The 16,727-nt window shown below is 36.5% G+C and overlaps 1 pseudogene across 1 annotated transcript in view; it reads right to left on the reverse strand.

Moving 5' to 3' along the window:
- The window catches only part of LOC143243827 (pre-B-cell leukemia transcription factor 1-like), a 178,875-nt pseudogene that overhangs the window by 11,594 nt on the left and 150,554 nt on the right, over positions 1 to 16,727 (reverse strand). Inside the window, exons 8-9 of the transcript XR_013024780.1 lie at positions 5,523 to 5,689; positions 2,919 to 3,008 (exon numbers count right to left, since the gene is read on the reverse strand). The product of XR_013024780.1 is annotated as a pre-B-cell leukemia transcription factor 1-like (transcript). The remainder of the gene's footprint in view (positions 1 to 2,918; positions 3,009 to 5,522; positions 5,690 to 16,727) is intronic.

The following is a 16,727-nucleotide window of genomic DNA, read 5'->3' on the forward strand; positions in this document are numbered from 1 at the left end:
CTTCGTCGGACGGTAACTTACCGTTCTATAACACAGCTCTTAATCACATAGTGCCTTACCGTTTTATAACAGAACTCCTATCATACGGTAACTTACCATTCTACAACAAAACTCTTCATCGCACAGTAACTTACCATTCTATAACACAGCTCTTCATCATACAGTAACTTACCATTCTATAACACAACTCTTCATCATACGGTAACTTACCATTCTATAACACAACTCTTCATCATACAGTAACTTACCATTCTATAACACAACTCTTTATCATACAGTAACTTACCGTTCTACAACAAAAGGCTCTTCATCATACAGTAATTTACCATTCTGCAACAAAACTCTTCATCATACAGTAACTTACCGTTCTATAACACAACTCTTCATCATACGGTAACTTACCGTTCTACAACAAAACTCTTCATCATACAGTAACTTACCGTTCTATAACACAACTCTTCATCATACAGTAACTTACCGTTCTACAACAAAACTCTTCATCATACAGTAACTTACCGTTCTGCAACAAAACTCTTCATCATACAGCAACTTACCATTCTATAACACAACTCTTCGTCATACGGTGACTTACCATTCTACAGCAAAACTCTTCATCATACAGTAACTTACCGTTCTGTAACACAACTCTTCGTCATACAGTAACTTACCATTCTACAACAAAACTCTTCATCGTACAGTAACTTACCATTCTACAACAAAACTCTTCATCATACAGTAACTTACCGTTCTACAACAAAACTCTTCATCATACAGTAACTTACCGTTCTACAGCAAAACTCTTCATCATACAGTAACTTACCGTTCTATAACAAAACTCTTCATCATACAGAAACTTACCGTTCTGCAACAAAACCCTTCATCATACAGTAACTTACCGTTCTATAACACAACTCTTCATCATACAGTAACTTACCGTTCTGCAACAAAACTATTCATCATACGGTAACTTACCGTTCTGCAACAAAACTCTTCATCATACAGTGACTTACCATTCTATAACACAACTCTTAATCACATAGTACCTTACCATTTTATAACAGAACTCCCTATCATACAGTAACTTACCATTCTATAACACAACTCTCTATCATACAGTAACTTACCATTCTATAACAAAACTCTTCATCATACAGAAACTTACCATTCTACAGCAAAACTCTCCATCATACAGTAACTTACCATTCTATAACACAACTCTTCATCATACAGTAACTTACCATTCTACAACAAAACTCTTCATCATACAGTAACTTACCATTCTAAAACAAAACTCTTCATCACACAGTAACTTACCATTCTATAACACAACTCTTCATCATACAGTAACTTACCATTCTACAGCAAAACTCTTCATCATACAGTAACTTACCATTCTATAACACAACTCTTCATCATACAGTAACTTACCATTCTACAACAAAACTCTTCATCATACAGTAACTTACCATTCTACAACAAAACTCTTCATCATACAGTAACTTGCCATTCTACAACAAAACTCTTCATCATACAGTAACTTACCATTCTATAACACAACTCTTCATCATACAGTAACTTACCATTCTACAACAAAACTCTTCATCATACAGTAACTTGCCATTCTACAACAAAACTCTTCATCATACAGTAACTTACCATTCTATAACACAACTCTTCATCATACAGTAACTTACCATTCTACAACAAAACTCTTCATCATACAGTAACTTACCATTCTACAACAAAACTCTTCATCATACAGTAACTTACCATTCTACAACACAACTCTTCATCATACAGTAACTTACCATTCTATAACACAACTCTTCATCATACAGTAACTTACCATTCTATAACACAACTCTTCATCATACAGTAACTTACCATTCTACAACACAACTCTTCATCATATAGTAACTTACCATTCTACAACAAAACTCTTCATCATACAGTAACTTACCATTCTACAACAAAACTCTTCATCATACAGTAACTTACCATTCTATAACAAAACTCTTCATCATACAGTAACTTACCATTCTACAACAAAACTCTTCATCATATAGTAACTTACCATTCTATAACACAACTCTTCATCATACAGTAACTTACCATTCTATAACACAACTCTTCATCATATAGTAACTTACCATTCTATAACACAACTCTTCATCATACAGTAACTTACCATTCTATAACACAACTCTTCATCATACAGTAACTTACCATTCTATAACACAACTCTTCATCATAGAGTAACTTACCATTCTATAACACAACTCTTCATCATACAGTAACATACCATTCTATAACACAACTCTTCATCATATAGTAACTTACCATTCTATAACACAACTCTTCATCATATAGTAACTTACCATTCTATAACACAACTCTTCATCATACAGTAACTTACCATTCTATAACACAACTCTTCATCATACAGTAACTTACCATTCTATAACACAACTCTTCATCATATAGTAACTTACCATTCTATAACACAACTCTTCATCATACAGTAACGTACCATTCTATAACACAACTCTTCATCATATAGTAACTTACCATTCTATAACACAACTCTTCATCATATAGTAACTTACCATTCTATAACACAACTCTTCATCATATAGTAACTTACCATTCTATAACACAACTCTTCATCATACAGTAACTTACCATTCTACAACACAAAACGTATCCTATTACTAACTTTAAAACACATGTCTTTACCAGTATTCATCTCAATGTTTTAAAAACAACCATATAATAATTATGTCTGGCTATTCAACAGTAAAAATGAACACCACCAACATTAATGTTAAACAAAACCACATAATTTTAATGAACACTCTTACTTAGCACATGCAGGATATAAAACATTTATGTATGCATACATTTTGTCACAGTTGTACCTGGTGGCTGTACATGGCCGCTGCTGGCTGTGGTGTCAGGGCCTCTGTATAGCCTCCCGTCTGGGTGATCACATGCCTTAAGGCGTTCGCCTGATAAAATGAACATAAAAATATATAAGACTAAACTACGAACAGAATAAGAGAGATTCACAGACGTCCATCTGATGGATGAACAAAGAATCTGACTATCTGACCAAATTATTACGAGGAATTCTCACTCTTCTGACCAAATCATTACAGAGAATTCTGACTCATCTGACCAAATTATTACGGGGAATAATGACTAATCTGACCAAATTATTACGGGGAATAATGACTAATCTGACCAAATTATTACGGGGAATAATGACTAATCTGATCAAATTATTACGGGGAATTCTAACTAATCTCACCAAATTATTACGGTGACTTCTGACCAATCTGACCAAATTATTACGGGGAATTCTGACTAATCTGACCAAATTATTAGGGTAACTTCTGACCAAATTATTACGGTAACTTCTGACCAAATTATTACTGGGAATTCTGACTATTCTGACCAAATCGTTACGGGGAATTCTGACTATCTGACAAATTATTACGGAACATTCTGGCCAATCATTCTTCGTCACAGTTTTCTAGTCCGAGTTGTTATGGTTATAACACACACGCGGGGTTTATCTTGGGTATCCCATAAAACTGAGCGCCTGTTGCTAATTCGTGTCCTTGTACCCTAAGAAGGTCCTGGATACTTTTACAATATAAAAGGTCGGTAGGTAGCGTTCCTGCACGATAACTCTTGCATTTTATACTAACCGCTGTTCTTCATAGTACAAATACAAAATGGTTTTGATTACCGGTTCACTTGCATCTTTCAACATTTGTACTGAAAATAATATGTCTTACAATTAATCACAACAAGAGTGGGTAACCTTTATACAAACATTGCCGACAACTGGGAGCGAGGATAAATACTGAATTAAACCTTCATTTTACCTTGAAATACACTAAAACTAGATATGTGTATTACCCTTAAATACAGAAACTAATTCTATGTGTTATTTTCGAATAATATGAAACTAAACCCATGTGTTACCTTGGAACAATGAAACTAAGCCTATGTGCTATTTTCAGAGAAATCCTGAAAATAAACGTATGTGTTACCTTCAAATACACTGAAATTAAACCTATATTTCGCAAATAAAGAAACTAATCATACGTATTATCTTATAAAACTAAAACTTAGCCTATGTATTACTACTAAACACACATGAACTCAACTTATCTTAAAGTACACTGAAAATACGTGAATTCCAAATCTCCATTAACAGCACAACAGAAGATTAAGTTGAAACATGATATCTTGAATATAACAATAAGTTTGTCTGCCTGTTCTCTTGTATTATTTTTATTTTTTACTAACATCGTGAAATGACACGAAGTAAGACAAAATTAAAGTGTTGTACGCGTATAGAACGTTCTGCTTGTCGTTACCAAACGTTCAACCACCAAACTCAACGTTAAATGAATGTTTTAAGTTTATTAAGTTCTGAATCCGACCCACGATTAAACCAGTGACCCCGATAACTCGAAACGTGAAAATATAGCAGATTGTTTTGTGTGGGTAAATTAATACCAGGGCATTCCGATACAAATACAGTAAGTGAGTAATTAAAGATAGTAATCTATGTAAAAGGAAGGCTCTCTCTCTTTTTGATTACCATGCCCTAATGTAGGTGACGTAGAACAGATTCGATTACCCCACGATCGCTAAGACCTGAAACTTACACGTTCAGTTATTACACAATTGCTAAGCCTACAAGCTAACACGTTCGGCTATTACACGATCGCTAAGCCTAGAAGATTATGCCTTCAATTATCACACGATCGTTAAGCCTACAAGCTAACACGTTCGGCTATTACACGATCGCTAAGCCTAGAAGATTATGCCTTCAATTATCACACGATCGTTAAGCTCAGAAGTTCACATGTTCCATTACCACACAATAATTAAGCCTAGAAGCTTATACGTTTGGTTATTACACGATCGCTAAGCCTAGGAAATTACGTGTTCTATTATCACACGATCGCTAAACCTAGAATCTTATACATTAGGTTATCATATGATTAGTGGTTTAGAAGATTACACGTTCTATTATCACACGATCCTTAAGCGGCTAGAAGGTTACACTTTCGATTATCACAAAACGGCTAAGCCTAGGAGCTTAAGGCCAATAGCCAGTTCTAAATCTTAGTATGTAACATTTGATCGTATGGATAGTTCTTTTATTTTTCCAAATGATAAAAGGGAACTTTGTCGCCTGAATGTATAAAATTAATACACCTGAATTCGTTATATCATTCGCTATTTACTTGCTTAATAAACGATTCCTCCCTGTCCAAACATTGCACATGACAAGTGTGTGATGCCATGCAATGATTACATACAAACGTTTTTAGGGGGGAGGGTGTTTCTTTCATTAAGCTGTGTCCTCCGCGGGTAATCGAACCCCGGATTTTAGGGATGCTGTAAGATCTAAACAGAATATTAAATAACTATATCTACCGGACGTTTAACATATAAGTAATATACATTTGGTTATATGTAACTCTAACTAAACATACTTGTGACTGGACGTTCGCTCCCATGGTGGAGACTGGTTGATAGGAGTCGCTACCGTTCATACTCATGTTGTAAAGGCCGTCACTCGGTGGTGCTGCACCCGGTGGAGGTGGGCTGATAATCTGTCCCTGTGATGTTGGTACCATGTTGTAACCACCGGGACCAGAAGCTGAAAAAAATTAAATTGCTATTGTACTACACTACAAGTGACAGAATGACGAAGAATAATTGATTACGTTAAAAATTTAAGTTTAGAACACATAATGAGGAAAATTATAGGCTATCCTACACAGTGAGACACCTGTTGGCAATTCGTCGCAACTCAACATACTCATTTTTTTTTTTATAAAACGGATTTTTAAACCCCGAGTTAAATACTAGTTTTTAAAATACTACTTGAACGTAAATTCATTTAAATCGAAACGTTTTACAAGTTAACGAAATGCTTTAATCTTACTACCTGTAAATAATTGTTCACGTCATTTAAGAAAAAAAAATCCATAAAGTATGGTAAATTTATAAAAACAGTTTTCATTTCTTTGACGCTATTTTGAACGTTCCGAGGACCAATATAAAATTCGGACTGCTTTCCATATTATCCTGGCTAGGTGGTTAGGGCACTTGATACGCAATATCAATGTCGCGATTTCGAATCCCTGTCACACCATACATGCTTGTCCTTTCAACGGTGAAGGTTTTAAAACGTGACAGTCAATCCCACTATTCATTGATAAAGAGTAGCCAAAAACAGGCGGTGGATGGTGATGACTAGCTGACTTCCTCCTATTCTTACACTGCTAAATTAGGGACGGCTATAACCCTTGTGTCGCTGTACGCGACATCCAAAACAAACCAAATCCTTTAATCTTATTGTTGGGCGTTACTTGTAATGTCAGATTCCAGTTAGAGTGAATTAATAAATCTCAGATTTTGAATATCCGGAAACGTTGATGGATAAAGTGTCGGAACAATCACACAATTTCATCGAATGAAGAACACTTATATTGCCCTAAACGGTACGCCATTATATTTCTTAGGGAATTTCCTCTGTCTCTCTGAAAAGTAACGTATGAATGTGAAATTTACAGCAAACAAAGAGATGGAAACGTTCTATACTTCACGAAACCGGAAGTGAGGGTTGACTTCACGAAGTCAGAATCTACTGACTATGGCGTTCAGAATCTGCTTGCTTCTCGAGGTCAGGCTCCTCTGACCTCACGACTTCAGATTCTGCTGTCTCCTAAAGTTCATATTCAGTGGCTTTTCGAGGTCAGGTTATGCCGAGTTTTTGGGATCAGGTCATGCTGAATTCTTCCGATGTCCAGTGTAATCTCACGGACACGCTGGACAACTAAGCTGAATTCCAAAGGATGTAATCTGAATACTGTATTTATGAAAAAACTACTTTTGCGATTATTGGAGTTTTGAACTATTGACCAGAGAGAGAAGTCTATCGTTTAGCAACTTCCTACCATTCACATGTAGGATTGACTGTAACTCTTCTAACGCACACACTGCTTAAAATATAAGGATTATTTTGTGTTATCGCACGAATTCAAATCCAACTCGCCAATTCTAAAATCCAGAGCTCTAATACAGTTCCAAACCAATCCTTCGAAGGGATTATTTTGGAAGGAATTCTTGTGAGATTTGAAACACACACACACACATACACAAACGCGTGTTAAAGTTGACCCCCCCCCGACAGTATCAAGTACTAGGCAAGATGATTAAATAGAATACATGAAGGAATGTCTAAGCACGTGTTAAATTTCGTGTTCTATACAGACAAAATAACAAAATATGTCTGTTTTATATGCGAAAATTTTCCTGGGAAAGGGGTCTTTGACCCTATTGGTAAACACATTTTAAAAAATCATTACATTACAACTGAGTTCATTATTCTCTCATTTATTTGGGGAATTCTATGTAGATTCCAAATTGTATATTCAATTATAGAAGCAGGAACCGTTTAATGCAGTCCTTCCCTCTTCTGTTTGCATTATAACCACGTGATTATTCTACAATTTTTAACGTGTCAGTTTCACAGCTTGTGGATGGATATGTTGTATCAGCGCTTTTGTCAACTTGGTGAGAAATTTCAAGTTGATCACTGAGAAAACAACCCCCGGAAAAGTTGTGTATTTAATTTCCATATCGACACCCATTAGAAACCTCTAAAATATTTATGGAATTTTGAAACAATTGAGTCACGAGGAAAGGAAATAGTACAGTAGAAATTTACATTTCGCTAACGCGAGTTTAATGGTGTACAACGTTTAGAGAATTCTCATTGAAACTGAATTGCTTTTCACCACCTGATGACCCCCTCGACTCTTCCCCTACAGACAAGAGGATAGAAAGTTTGTAGACAAGAGGGAAAGGGTTACAATGTGATTTGTTGTCTGCTTTTTTCTATCAACTATAAAAGCTTGTCATAATAATTCACCTAAGGCTTTGATGACAAGACTCAGGCGTCTGTTCCATCTTTTCTGACTGCAATATTTTGATTTATGTTTTATCCAGCTTCCCTTATGAGACTTATTGAACAACGGGTAACGTTTAATCAGATAGATTTGTGAAACAGGCATAAATTACCATAAGAATGAACAACATTGAACTTTGTTAAAACTTGGTTACAAGAAATGTAATGTTTCACTGACTTAACTCAGTCTCCAACATATACGGTAATTTGGTAAGATCTACTAAACGTGAATGTTTATTATAGACTACCCTAGAGTCACTTGTCACAACTTTCCCTAATTTTATACTTATAGATTAAACTAGAGGGAACGAAATTATTATCAACAGCACCCACTGCCAAATCTTGAGTTACGCTAATCGGCTAGTAAGATTTGACTATCACACCTATAACGCACTCAGGACACCATACTACAGGACCGCGTTTCTGCTACAATGAAGGGCGGGCTGTAGACCATAGGATTTACAGTCTGAAATCCGGGCCACTTCCGACTCAACAAATCAACGTAAACAGGCCGAAATGTATTCGAACAGTCCTTGTTTTTCTTAGAAAATATTTATATTTCTGACTGCTTAAACAATTCTTGGCCCGAATGTAGTGGCCAATGATTATCATGTCAGATAGTTTACCTGCAGGACCAATCTGAATGTCCTAAGGCCAGGCATGGTCAGGTGGTTAAGGCGCTCGACTCGTAATTTGAGGGTCGCGAGTTCGAATCCCCGTCAAATCAAACATGCTCGCCCTTTCAACCACGTGGGCGTAATAATTTGACGGTCAGTCCCGCTATTCGTTAGTCAAATAGTACCCAAGGGTTGGCGTTGTGTGATAATGACTAGTATTCGGACAGTCCTTGTTTTTCTTAGAAAATATTTATATTTCTGACTGCTTAAACAATTCTTGGCCCGAATGTAGTGGCCAATGATTATCATGTCAGACAGTTTACCTGCAGGACCAATCTGAATGTCCTAAGGCCAGGCATGGTCAGGTGGTTAAGGCGCTCGACTCGTAATTTGAGGGTCGCGGGTTCGAATCCCCGTCAAATCAAACATGCTCGCCCTTTCAACCACGGTCAGTCCCGCTATTCGTTAGTCAAATAGTACCCAAGGGTTGGCGTTGTGTGATAATGACTAGTTGCCTGTCCTCTAGTCTTACACTGCTAAATTAGGAACGGCAAGCGCTGATAGCCCTCGTGTAGCTTTGCGCAAAATTCAAAAATAAACAAACCAATTAATGTCCTAATACCGAACTATGAGGCCTAGGTGGAAATACAAGAAAGAGTTCCTCCACATCATTCGGTCAGACAAGGGCAGTGAAAGAATCCAAGATGTTGACCAACTGATTTCTCTCAGTTTACCAGAAACACAGATACTTTGAATGAAATCAAATCGTTTTCTGAGAATGAGATTCGGAAACATTTAACTAAGAAATTATTCAAACAGAGCAGACATGTAGTAACAGACACAGCAGATAATAATATAATATATTATTACATAACAGTATACAATTATATTACATTATGTATAAAAATGGAGGAAATGGAAAGTACAGTATTGTATTACTTTATGTATATATATGGAGGAAATAAAAAGTACAGTATTGTGTTACTTTATGTATATATATGGAGGAAATAGAAGATACAGTATAGTATTACTTTATGTATATATATATATAGTATTACTTTATGTATATATATATAGTATGGTTACTTTAGTATATAAATAGAAGATACAGTAGTTACTTTATGTATATATTGAAATTACAGTATTGTATTACTTTATGTATAAAAAAGGAGGACTATTTGTTGGTAAAAGAGTAGCCCAAGAGTTGGCGGTGGGTGGTGATGACTAGCTGCCTTCCCTCCAGTCTTACACTGCTATATTAGGAACGGCTAGCACAGATAGCCCTCGAGTAGCTTTGCGTGAAATTCAAAAACAAACAAACAATAGGAGGAAATAGGAAATGTTTAATTGTTTTGTTTTCTGTAAACACGAGATTAAAAAAATGAGTATTTAATATCGCTATCTTTACCTAGTAAAAGGTCAGAGGTCAGAAAGTTCATTACGCCACCATTAAAATAATTAATAGAACTGGAAAATAAACAATTAATTAACTTATTTAGTTTCCAGGCACAATTCTAGCCACCAGATGTCTCTCAAATGGAGCATAAAATTTGTCAATTTCTTGATGGAACGTAAAATCTTATCGAAAGAGGGCGCGAGAAACATAGATTCACCTTTTGAATTATATAACTTTTATCAAAAATGTTCGTTAAGGCAAGAAAAACAATACACGTTCATGAATTGGTTTTACCGGTTAAAAATACATTATATTATCTAAATGGTTAAAAGAAAAATGGTTTTCACTTTTACACATTTAACTATAAACACAAGTGATTTTAAATATAATAAAAACGTACACACACGAATAATCGATTGATTATAAAACGGTGAAAAGTAAACCAAGTTCAACAACCCCCTCAGTTTTCAATCTCTTTTGACAATCACTGCTTGGCTGTTAGATCATCGTTCTCTGTTTGTCGGGTGTCTGGGTTGAAGATATATTAGAACGTTGGAGCTATCAAGAAATGGAAATGAACGAAGTAAGCAGGTTTAATACACGAAAAACGGGAGGATCTGGAGCCACTCCGTGGACGAAGTTTAGAGGAATGGAGATAAAAAAAAAAGAAGGAAAATTATTCGTTAGAAATCGGAGGACTATTGACGCCACTATTCGTATAAAAGCTCAGATTGGCTCGATCTAACGAGGGAATAGATGTAGCATACATAACAACATTCGAAAAGAGCGCCGCTGTTCTTAGCGTCAAAACTTTGATAAATTAATACTATTACATTTCTTGGTGTCAGAGCCAGATAAATAGTGCACTTCGGAATTGCTACCTTGGGGTAAAAAGGGAACATGAAATAAAACGACCCCATAAATACATGCCGACTGAATACTACAACGGCAGTTAATACGCACGGACTCACGAGCAAATGTTTCTCTTATGGCCGTGCACGTTCCCTGGAAGATAGGGTGTCAGCTAAATATTTAACACCGACTGACTTCCGACAATGTCGAGAAGCCATCACACGTTCATCATCCCAAGCTGGGGGGATGGTCCAAGCAGAGTAGCGCGCGACTCCTAAAATTTACTTGTCTACAATGACTATAAACGACAACGCATTCCGAAAATGGCGACCATTATGACTTGGAATAATAACGGACATAAGCATAACTCTACCCGTCATTGGGTCATAAGGCTAACAATACTGCTAATACTCAAACACAGCATATTACGAGAGCATGTATACCCCCCCCCTTGGAAAGGGAACCCTCTTCTTCAGTGGTAACAAAAAGGCTGACAAGTACCAGGAATTATTACTTCATGAGTTCGAGTCTTTGCACGATAAAAAAATTAGATACATTAAGTGTAATATATATTATATATACATAGGTACAATCACACGCAGCCCTGTCCTGATACGCCCCCCCCCCCCCCCAGTTGTGTATATTTGGTCATTCTTGTATTCTGTCGTGTTAAAACTTATCGACATGGTATGATACAGACGTCTCGCGCTGGTAAATTCTGTGTATGGGGAGGTTATTCACTGTTACCTTACATTCAAGATTGTTACATAAATAACACGAATCAAGTTATTCACATCACAACAGTAAGTTTCAAACAAGGATGTCTGGGTCGAAAATAAATGTTCTGTGCGTACGATCCGCTGAATCTTACAGGTATCGTCACACGTAAAGAAGTTAAATAAACGTCTAACAGAAACGCCAGAAACGTTTGTTTGTCTGTTTTAGAGCAAAGCCACATTGGGATATCTGCTGTGTTCATCGCGGGGAATCGAGCCCTATATTTTAACATTACGAGTCCGTAAACTTATCGCTGTCCCACCGAGGAAGGGGACACCTGAAGTTATACAAACGTCTGACCGAAACATATGGCAATCTAAGGTTCGAGGGTTCGAATCCCGGTCCCACCAAACATGCTTGCTCTTTTAGCCGTGAGGACGTTATAAGGTCACGGTCACTTCTGATATTTATTTGTAAAAGAATAGCCCTAGAACAGCCTTACATTAATAAATTAGGGACAGCTAGCGTAGATAGCTCTCGCATTGCTTTGCGCGAAATTCAAAAAAGAACCACCACCAAAAGTCTAGTTGAAGTGGTCAAATGTACCTGACCCTCCTGGGTATTTAACAACATCAATACCCACACAGTCAAACTCTAGTTGAAACGTATAATTATGAAGTTTGTTTGTTTCTGTTTTGAATTTCGCGCAAAGCTACTCGAGGGTTTCCTGCGGTAGCCGTCCCCAATTTTGCAGTGTAAGACTAGAGGGAAGGCAGCTAGTTATCACCAATCACCGCCAACTGTTGGACTAATCAAACTCTAGTTGAAACGTATAATTATGAAGTTTGTTTGTTTCTGTTTTGAATTTCGCGCAAAGCTACTCGAGGGTTTCCTGCGGTAGCCGTCCCCAATGTTGCAGTGTAAGACTAGAGGGAAGGCAGCTAGTTATCACCAATCACCGCCAACTGTTGGACTAATCTTTTACCAACGAAGAGTGGGATTGACCGTAACATTATAACGCCCCCACGGCTGAAAGGGCGAGCGTGTTTGGTGTGACGGGGATTCGAACCCACGACCCTGAGATTGCGAGTCGAGCGCTTTAACCACCTTTAACAAACGTATTCTGTACATAAATGTACGTATTTTTAACGTAAATATGTTTGTCTTTATATTGATATCAATGGAGTGTTCCGTTGTTTTTTTACCAATAAATATTCTATGTTTAAAAATATATAATAAATTTGAAATATTACGTTTCTCCAAATTCTTTACAGATTAGTATTTACAGAAAGAAACCCTTCTGTAAGAACATTTCTCAAACTAATCTTTGAAAGTTTTTATTTTTAGTATTTTTTCCCCTTTCCTCTAATTCATCCTCTGTAAAACATTTGTCTGTGTCTCCTGGTTTACAATGAAACGAGGATTTATATCTTGAAAAATCCAATTATGCATAGAAAGTTCACTTATACAATATTACTTCTAGACTTTTTGTTTTTACAGTCACGTGGGCTCGAAATTTTAACACCCTCTCTCTCTGTCTGCACGTGGAATGTCGTCACTATTCACTACAGCTGTTGTGATGGTTTCATAATTCCTCAAAACTGAACACGAATTCATTCCTGAAATAATATTACACTGAGAGAAGCGGAGGTCTCGTAAGGAGAAATAAAAAAATACGAGGACAACCAACTACAAAATTACAAAGTTAATGAGTTTTGACGTGCCTTTGTACGTCTGACGGCAAGCTTCAAATTGTAGCAGGTCCCGGATGACTTGATTTGGAAGAAAGAGTATAAGGGCCGAGAACTGTCATTTTTGTCATCTCTGGTAAATAGATGTTGACTTTCCTTGATGAATATTCACTTTTTAAATTCCACGTGGAGCATACGGCGTGTCATACATCGTTTGGTTCCCCTGATAGACACGTTCGATTTCCATCCATTCCCGCCTGTGAGATCTTAATGCCCAGTAGTTGTTTGTTTGATTTTTTTTTACGTTTGAATGCACATTACAATTTATTTTGCACAAGCGTTGGCTCGAGCTTTCTAAATGCACGCACGGAATGCAAACGACTGGAGTGAAATCCATTTTGGGAGACGGGAAATAAAAATTTATTAAAGAACCTATAACACGTGGCTTGTGAGAAAAGCTGCCAGGTCTCGGCGTGGCCCTTAACGGAGGTTTCCGAAGCAGGCTGGCCATTCAATTACTGGGTCGAAATCTTGTCAGAACTTGTCAGAGGCGAGAAGAGAGGATTTCAGAGTCATGTGGGGATAATATCAGGAGATGCTGAGAAAGTATGATAAATTACTTGGAGAAAAGAAATGGCTGACAGGGGGACTTTTAGAAGAGAGAGCAAAGGCAAAGGTGCCCCCTCTATCGTCCATTCCTTGCACCATATTATCTAGCGCTGATAATGGTGGTAACATTTATGATTTGAGAAGGTGTTTTGTATCATAAACGGGAAATAAACGCACATTTGTCACAAGACAAAAAAAAAAAAAAAGGTTAACACAGTAAGTCGTTCTAGTGAACTTCAAAATGTATTCGTTCATAAAAAATGTCTGAAACGTAAATAAAGGTAAAACTGAAAATAAAAACAAAAAATATTGCGTACATATATTCTATATTAACACAGCAATCCGGAACATTTAAAGAACAGAACGCACGTGATGAACAAAAGGTTAACGCCAACAAATGCTAAGCCTACTCACTGAAACTAAAGGGTCAGCTGATGCGTAAACTGAAGAAACATCGAAAATGTAAAATTTATCAAGTTTAAAATCTTGAAAAAATAGTACAACTCATGAATAATTATTTTAAATAAACAGGCGTGACAACGACTGTCTTTTTTATATGACACACAACGACAAAGTTTTTATCTCACACAACAACAATACTTTTATTTGACACACGCCCTTTCAGCCATGGGGCGTTATGATGTTCGTTCAATCCCACTATTTGTTGGTAAAAGAGTTGGCGGTGGGTAGTGATGACTAGCTGCCTTTCCTCTAGTCTTACACTGCTAAATTAGGGGCTGCTAGCGCAGATGGCCCTCATGTAGCTTTGTGCGAAATTCGAAAACAGACAAACAAACGATCTGAAAACAACGATAAACGTTTCATCTGACACAAACACAGTATACTTTTATCCGTCACACACACATATAGATCGGACTGTGTAATCATCCCTGTTGCTATGGTTATTTTAACAACATTCGTCATGATTGTATTAAATAGCTTTAGTTTACAAACACACTTCCTGTCATCGGTAGCTAAAGACGTGACTACGCAAACACAAATACCGGCGTAAAACCCGCATGCTACGCGGTGCGGGACACGGCTGTTGGCGACACGGGTAAAGTCACAGTAGTGAACGCAACTTAGCTTACGCGAGGCAATTTTAAATACCAAAACCTACCGGATGTCTTATCAACCAACAACATTCCTGAAAGATAGGTTGCTTATATCAGAATGTCAGTTTCGCTGCCGTTGAGTCAACACAAACTCAGTTCAGTTTCACATTTGATCTAATTAACGCAAATTATTAAATAAAACCAGAGAAATTAATTATTCGTGCCCGACATAAAATAGATGTAGCTACCATTTTTAAGTGTTGAATGATACCTAAATAACCACTCCGAACAAGAACCATAATGTTAAACACACAAACCAGAGATGATGCAATTAAAAGAAACGTCGCTCTCCCTCAAGATTTTCTCGTGAAGTTTAAAATTACACACGTTGCTGCCTGAAAATTACGTTAAAAAGTCGTGAGAAAACGTAGTTAACTTTATTAACGTCTATTAGGTATATAGAGTTCAAAGTTAACTATAAACCCGCACATTATAAGTTCAAATTCTCAATTACCAGTTTTAGAAAAAATTAACAAAGTCGCTATGCTAATATTCTAGTGGAATTCTTTCATCGTATTAAAACTGTTCGCATATTAAACCCACATAAAGCAAAGTAAACATCTATTGCTATATCTTTAAACTGAAACTTTAGCTAAAGGTAAAGAGAACTCACAAACTTAATTGAAAACTGACAAAACAGCTGACACGAACTAATAGATTCTTTGACGTGTACACGACTCGCCAAAAACTGACAAATTGTGACGGTTGTGTAAAATATTCAAACTTATACGTACATAAAACCCGATTGGTCGAAAATCATAAACAAATAAATAACGTAACAAAATACGTTTGTTGTGAAGCCCATCGTAGGTATCGAAACTAGACTTGCTGCGTTATAAGTGGCTTAGTGCTGAGGCACGGAACAATAAAAATTATACACGAGTGTAAATATACATATATTTATTGCAGCCATATTTGCAACAATTTCTGGTTTTTACAACAACGACCAAATAACAATAAAAAACAATAAAAAACTGTTTTACTTTCAAATCTTTTTTTTATTTTTTTCATGGAGACAATAACTTTGTAAAAGTATTTAAAAAGAGCCACCTACCGTATAATAACTGCACTATTTTTACTGAAGAATCTGATAAAATTTATAACTACATTTGAAAGCTTATTCTAGTAATTTAACCCACAAGTCACAGTAACCCTACTTTTTTTCTCTCTCTCTCTCTCTCTTCAAGTTTACATAAGCAAACACACTTTCCCGATTTTATAAGGTGGGAAGGTAGACCTGGCTTGGTCTGATAACGTATTAGCAGTGTTGGGAAGTCTACCTAGCTACACAGAACATAACTACCTCTCTAAAATACACACAAACAGTCAGAAGTAGGCCTATATATTATCCTCAGCAAACATAACTGGCGGTAGGGTTAGGTTTACCGTACTTACTAGCACATTTATCTGCATGAAGCAGGGGGTTTGGTTGCCCATAGTAATGTATCGTATTTCCTGTAGTGAAGCGACTGCCGTAGGAAACTATAATGTTTATTACACATGAAACAACGAAATTCTCTAGGTATTTTTCAGGTAACAAATTATTATCTAAAAACAGTTTTTAGTGACTTTTACTTTTATCTTGAAGTAATAATATTTGGGAATTAATGGAATATACTTCGAGATTGAAACACGTAACCGAACAATAGCACAGGGTTAAATCACCATTGTGTTTTTATGTACGTCGTTACTAAATCTATTTTCTTTACCTAGACGAGATAGAAC

The sequence above is a fragment of the Tachypleus tridentatus genome, chromosome 2 (assembly GCF_004210375.1).
Source record: "Tachypleus tridentatus isolate NWPU-2018 chromosome 2, ASM421037v1, whole genome shotgun sequence".
NCBI lineage: Eukaryota > Metazoa > Arthropoda > Merostomata > Xiphosura > Limulidae > Tachypleus > Tachypleus tridentatus.